Consider the following 6,476-nt stretch of genomic DNA (forward strand, 5'->3'; position numbering starts at 1 on the left):
GTCCAGCCCGGGTTCACCGGGTACAGCCTGGCCCGCTTGCACAATCGCCGTGCAGGGCGGGCGAGGCCTCTGGGTGCGCCTGGAAGGGTGTCCGAGCCTGCCCGGGGCCGAGAGCCCGCGCCCCTCCGGGGAGGGAACCTTGTCTTAGCCAAGGCTGGGCTTCCTTAGCTGGAAAGCTGGCTTCCCCAGCCCAGGAAGGAAGCAGGGACCGGGGAGACACCACACACGCATAGGAAGAGAGCACTGAGCCGGCAGGTCCCGAAGGGGCCCCGAGGGGTCCGCTGAGCCTGCGGAATTTCCTTTCCGGTGGGCGCACTTTGAGATGCCCACGTGCGTTCACGATTGCCCCCAAAGCATCCACCCGGGCCCTCCTCCCACAGGCGACCAGTCACTGCTGCCGTGTCCTAGACGGGCAAGCAGGCTGGGCTGTGTGTGTGTGGGGGGGGGGGGGGATGATGGAAGCCCTGCTGGATCGAAGTGCTTTTGTACAATTACTTAAAGATGATGGTGATGATGATGATGTTGATATTGATGTGGTGTCCCTGAGGTCAAGGGAATGGCAGGCTTAAATTTCTGCTGGGCAGCGTTTTCCCCAAGCCCCTCCCTCCTTCTCTACTCTGTGTGCTGCGCAAAGGAGAGGCTGGCCGCTTCAAACCCGGGTTCCCCACGGTGTCGCCTAGGTCCTGCCATAGCCATGGTAAGCGAGCCTAAATACACAGCTGCACGAGCACACGTGCTCACGCGCGCGCGCGCACACGCACACACACTGTGGCTGGTAAAAGTGAAACCCATTTGGGCAACCGAGGAAAATGATTTGAGGATTTCTGTTGATGAAAATAACAATATTCACAACAATAATAATCTAATGCAAGGCTATGAGCAATCCGATGCGGGGCGGGACCTCTTGGTTCCCCTCCCCGCTTTTCTGACCCCTGCCAGGGTCCTTTTGACCCCAGCGCTGGCAAAACCTTTCCTCCTAATTCTCCCCTGAACATTTATTGCATTTGTTGCAAACCTTTTGCAGTCCAAGTTGCGCTTGAGAGCTATCATTTCAAATAAGTCCCGAGGGAGGCTGGGGGGGGCAGCATGGGAGGGGGGCAAGGGGGCAGCATGGGAGGGGGGCAGGGGGGCAGCATGGGAGGGGGGCAGGGGAGCAGCATGGGAGGGGGCAGGGGAGCAGCATGGGAGGGGGCAAGATGGGAAGGGGGACCATTGGTCAAGATGCACTGTACTCATCATCTGATGGGCGGAACTGAAACCCCTTCCCAAAGCAACTTAAAGATAGTAATAATTAATAAAGATTTGTCCTTCAGAGATTAACGAATGTTTATGCTAATAAATATAATAAGCTATATCTAGACGGGATTTGTTAGATCTTTTTAAATACACTCACTATATAGTATACATTAGTTAACATATTCTATGGATTTACATAGCCTATTACGTGCTACATATCATATACTGTCTGTACATATCACATAGTTATGGATACTATTTGTAGTGCACACAAATGAAGCTTTTCTTGGGCTTATGGTGAAATGAAGCACCAAGCTAGACATTTACATCATCTCCCCAGCCTAGTGTCGAGAAACAACCCCACCAAATTGTAATTGACTCAGAAAACTGTGTATTTGAATAAAATTAAGGACAAACCAGCAAAAAATAAAACCCACTGAGTTCAAATCCCCACTCAGCTACTTAGCAGATGGACAAGCCAATGTGCCTCCTCCTCCTCCTTCTCCTCCTCCTCCTCCTCCTCCTCCTGCTTCTTCTCCTCCTCCTCCTCCTCCTCCTCCTCCTCCTCCTCCTCCTCCTCCTCCTCCTCTTCCCTCAAATACCTACTCACAAAACAGTGCCCATCCCATAGGCTGTTCTGAAGATGGCTGAAGGCTGAAACCTGGGCATGATATCTGTCAAAATCATTAAGATCTAAAGGGCCTAGGCTCTAAAATAATGAAGAGCATCTTTCTCTTACAGGTCTCTGCCCAATTAGACAAACCTTAAAGTTTTTGTCATTGTCTCCTTGTTTTGGTCTTTCCTCCAACATATGACCAAGTGACAATTTTGTTGGCTAGAGCCCAATAATCAAATAATAGGCAATTGATTATGGATTACTTCCTTATTCCCCAAGTAAGAAATTGAGTGATCGGTATCAATGCATCCTTTGTTTTCTGCGGAAGGAAGTTACTAGCAAATTCAGAGGGATCTCAGCTGGGGGAAAAAGCAGTCCTACAGGACAAAAATCATACTTTGGGTCTCAATAGCTTGGGTTGAAACCATGGCTCTACTACTTGCTAGCTGTGTGGCCTTTGGGAAGTAATGTAACTTCGCTGTGCTCACATTTCCTCAGCAAAATACGAACTACGCTTACATCTCTGGAAGCTATGTTTAAAACATCAAGTAGAACACACCATTGTCTCCACAAAAATTATTTTGGCCTCTGTGTTTGCTTAAGGATTTCTGAGCAGAGTTTAGTCATAGTAGGAAGTTAAAATTTTATTACAAATATGGAAAAAAGTTTCTTTCTGTGGTCTATTTTGCTGGTCCTGGGGCTTGAACTTGAGGCCTGGGAACTGTCCCTGAGCTTTTGTGTTCAAGACTAGTTAGTGTTCTACCACTTGAGTCACAGGTCCTCTTCCTCTTGTTTTGGTGAGTCTCACAGACTTTCCTGCAGACTGGCTTTTAGTTGAGATCCTCATATCTCAGCCTCCTGAGCAGTTAGGATTCCAGGTGTGAGCCACCGATGCTGGGTGGAAAAGGGTTTCTTAAATCTTACGAAATGCAGTTATACAGGGAGAAGTCTTGAGCAGTCATCATGGAAAAAGCTTCTCTGTTGTGTATGGAGGTGAAGGAAAATGTGATGTGTACATCAAGTTAATGGATCATTTTACTGTTACTGTTGGTTGTAACTTGTTGAGGAACTGCTATGCGAGTGTCAGACATTTTACTATTGCTTCCCACCCAACAGAATGTCAGGTCTTCTTTTCCATTTCACAATGCCAAGATTCTGATTTCTTGCAGACTTACCACATTAATTTGTCTTATCCTCAACTATAAAATGGGAAAAATAATAGCAGCTCTTTATTGAAATAGTATAGCTGTAATAAGAGTACCAGGTGCACTAATGCAACTTATATTCTAGCTGTCTTCAGAATGCTGGCTCCACGATGCAGGGGGTCCATGGCACAGGATGGGGCACAGTACAGGATGCTGAAGGGTGCAGGATGGAGAATGATGCAGGATGGAGAGTGCGCAGGATGGAGTGTGGCGCAGGATGGCGCAGGATGGAGCGTGGCGCAGGATGCTGAGTAGCGCAGGATGGAGAGTGCGCAGGATGGAGAGTGCGCAGGATGGAGTGTGGCGCAGGATGGAGTGTGGTCCAGGATGGAGAATGACGCAGGATGGAGCATGGTCCAGGATGGAGCGTGGCGCAGGATGGTGCGTGGCGCAGGATGCTGAGTGGCGCAGGATGCTGAGTAGCGCAGGATGGAGAGTGCGCAGGATGGAGTATGGCGCAGGATGGAGTGTGGTCCAGGATGGAGAATGACGCAGGATGGAGCATGGTCCAGGATGGAGCGTGGCGCAGGATGGTGCGTGGCGCAGGATGCTGAGTGGCGCAGGATGCTGACTGGCGCAGGATGGAGAATGGCGCAGGATGGAGAGTGGCACAGGACGCTGAATGGCGCAGGATGGAGCGTGGCGCAGGATGGTGCGTGGCGCAGGATGGAGAGTGGCACAGGACGCTGAATGGCGCAGGATGGAGCGTGGCGCAGGAGGGTGCGTGGCGCAGGAGGGGCGTGTCTTGCTGTGTTTCCCGTATCCACACTAGGCCTGGGTTAGTTTAGGGGCTCAGCAAATACTTGCCAAATATTATACTGAGAAAGTAACAGAGAGAAGTGCCTTGCTTGGCCTCACTGGATTTGTTCAGCTCATTCTGTTTCCAGAGAAACTCAGTTCTTGGAGAAAGTGTCTAGTTATAAACCATATATATATATATATATATATATATATATATATATACACACATACATACATATATATATAGAGAGAGAGAGAGAGTGTGTGCTTTATTCTATTGTTTTGCAAAATGCCTAGGAAGATAGAGATCTTAAAGTGACTTTTCTGCATATGAAAATGGAGACTTGATCAAATGAAGTAATAGGTGTAAAACATTTTGAACCACGTGGGTTATAAATGTTAGCAATTCATAAGATGATTTAAAAATAACTTTGGAAAATACAGATGTAACTGTGATACAGAGTCAGGTTAAGTCAGCTAATAAAAAAGGACCATGGAATCTTCTTTTTATCAGTATATATTAATTGTATAAAAGAAAAGATTTCGTGATGGCATTTTCACATATTTAACACACTTTGGTCACAGTGACCCCTCCCCCAGCCTGTGGAGTCACAAACATCCCACTGCTTCCATATGGATGCCTCATGATTCATACTTAAAATTACATAGTCACGTTGGTGCCCATTCTGTGCTTCTTGCAGGATATACCTTGGGTAACTCCATCAGGGTCAATTTTAGGGGAATTCTGCCACAGGATTATTGTTGCCAGTTACTTGGACTCACAGTTCCTTTTGCCCCTATGTGTTGGGAGCCTGCCTTGGCTGTTGGCTTGGATGGATAGAGTATTGCTGAACCTTTGCTGAATTCTTCTAGAACTTTAAGATGGACCAAGCGAGCACATGCCTTGACAGGTGATTGGCACTTAACAGCACTGGGCAGAAATCACCTCTGTGGTTAGGATGAGTAAACGGGAATACAGGTATCTGGTTGCTTGTTAATTATCATGGGGCATGGAGGAACGGCAGGAGAGCACCTGAACAATACAAAACAAGGAAACTGGAAGGTCCTTTTGTAGTTGCAAAAGGCACTGACAGTTTCCATACTCCAGATTTTATTACCCCATTTTCTACCCTGAGGGAAATGCAGCCCTGCTAAACTGCCCACACTGGGGTTCTTGGGCAATCGGGAATGCTGATGTTTACAGTCCCAGCAGGAAGTCTTCCAGGGCCAATGTGATTGTAACTGGGACAGAACAATTCCGGGTCTCTTTTGTTTACAGGAACACACAGATTGCTCCAGAGCAATAGCATTTCAGTGGGTTCCTTAACTTTTACTCCATCAAGGGACAATACAATTCTTGGGGAGCAGAGTCACTCAACAAGTGGTTATGCGGGCCTACTATGTTCTGGGTACAACTCTCAGTGCTGCTGTCACAGAGATGAATGAAGGCCTCTGTTCTTGGGGATCTGGCTGGATTCCATTGGGGAAGAAAGATACCACATGCGAACCAGAGATAATATCAGGGGACTTGGAAGGTGGCTCAGTGGTAGAGTGCCTGCCTTGCATGCATGAGGCCCTGAGTTCTATTCCTCAGCACCACATAAAGCAGAAAAAGCCAGAAGTGGTGATGTGGCTCAAGTGGTAGAGCACTAGCCTTGAGCTGAAGAGCTGAGGGACAGCGCCCAGGCCCTGAGTTGAGGCCCTGCGACTAACAGAGAGAGAGAGAGGATATCACTACAATAGCCATAAAAGTAACATTTGAGCTCATCTGGAATTATGGGAGTAGTCAGCTTCAGCAATATGTGGAAGAAGAGAGATAGAGGCTCATCATCCGGACAGCAACAGGCCTAAGGAGACCCACACAGAGACCTGCACAAAGGACCTTCCCCCCACATGTGACTTCTTCTCTTTTGTTACTGTTGTCTTTAAGTAGGTGCACAAAGCAGTTTTTGAATACAATGCATTTTGATCCACATCACTCCTCTCAACGTTCTCACCCATCTTTCCCCTACCCATCCCTTCCCTCACTCGTCTTCATTTTGTAGGGTATACATTGGATTCTTGACTGTATTCTCCCCCTCTCCCACTCTTCATTCGTCTACCCTTTGATACCACCCCACCTCTTTCAAGTCTCCGGCTGCACGACGGATCGGTGATCTCTACATCCAATGACCAGAAGTCTCCTGTGGCATGCTCTTTTGTTTTGCTGTGTCAGCGTTATTTTAGCCAGTGGATAGGCTTGGAAGTTAGGAGTCAATACTTACAGATTGTTAAATAAGAATTCAGCCGGCCAATGTCATTCAGATTAGTTTTACTTTCACCTGTTCACATGTGCAAGTTGGCAGGACACAGGCGTTGAAAACGAGCGACATGTGATCAACCATGTGACCCACCAAACCCTGCATAATTATCTGCAGCACCTAGGTGGGCAGCCAGCCTCCTTTCTTATCCCTGACACCAGTATGTGAGTTCTGGTTATCCTCCACCAAACCCAGTGCTGCTCTTCACCACTCCAACAATTAGAGTCCAATATTAGAGGCCTGCTTTATGGTGCTGGTCACTGGTACCAGTGAGTTGGATATCTTTTCTTAGAAATTAAACTTCACTCTGTTATTATAACAGCGAATGCACCTATGCTATCATTGTGTATAAGAACAATTAAAAATAATGGTAGACAT

Source organism: Dipodomys spectabilis, unplaced genomic scaffold, assembly GCF_019054845.1.
Source record: "Dipodomys spectabilis isolate Male_0828 unplaced genomic scaffold, ASM1905484v1 ptg000240l, whole genome shotgun sequence".
NCBI lineage: Eukaryota > Metazoa > Chordata > Mammalia > Rodentia > Heteromyidae > Dipodomys > Dipodomys spectabilis.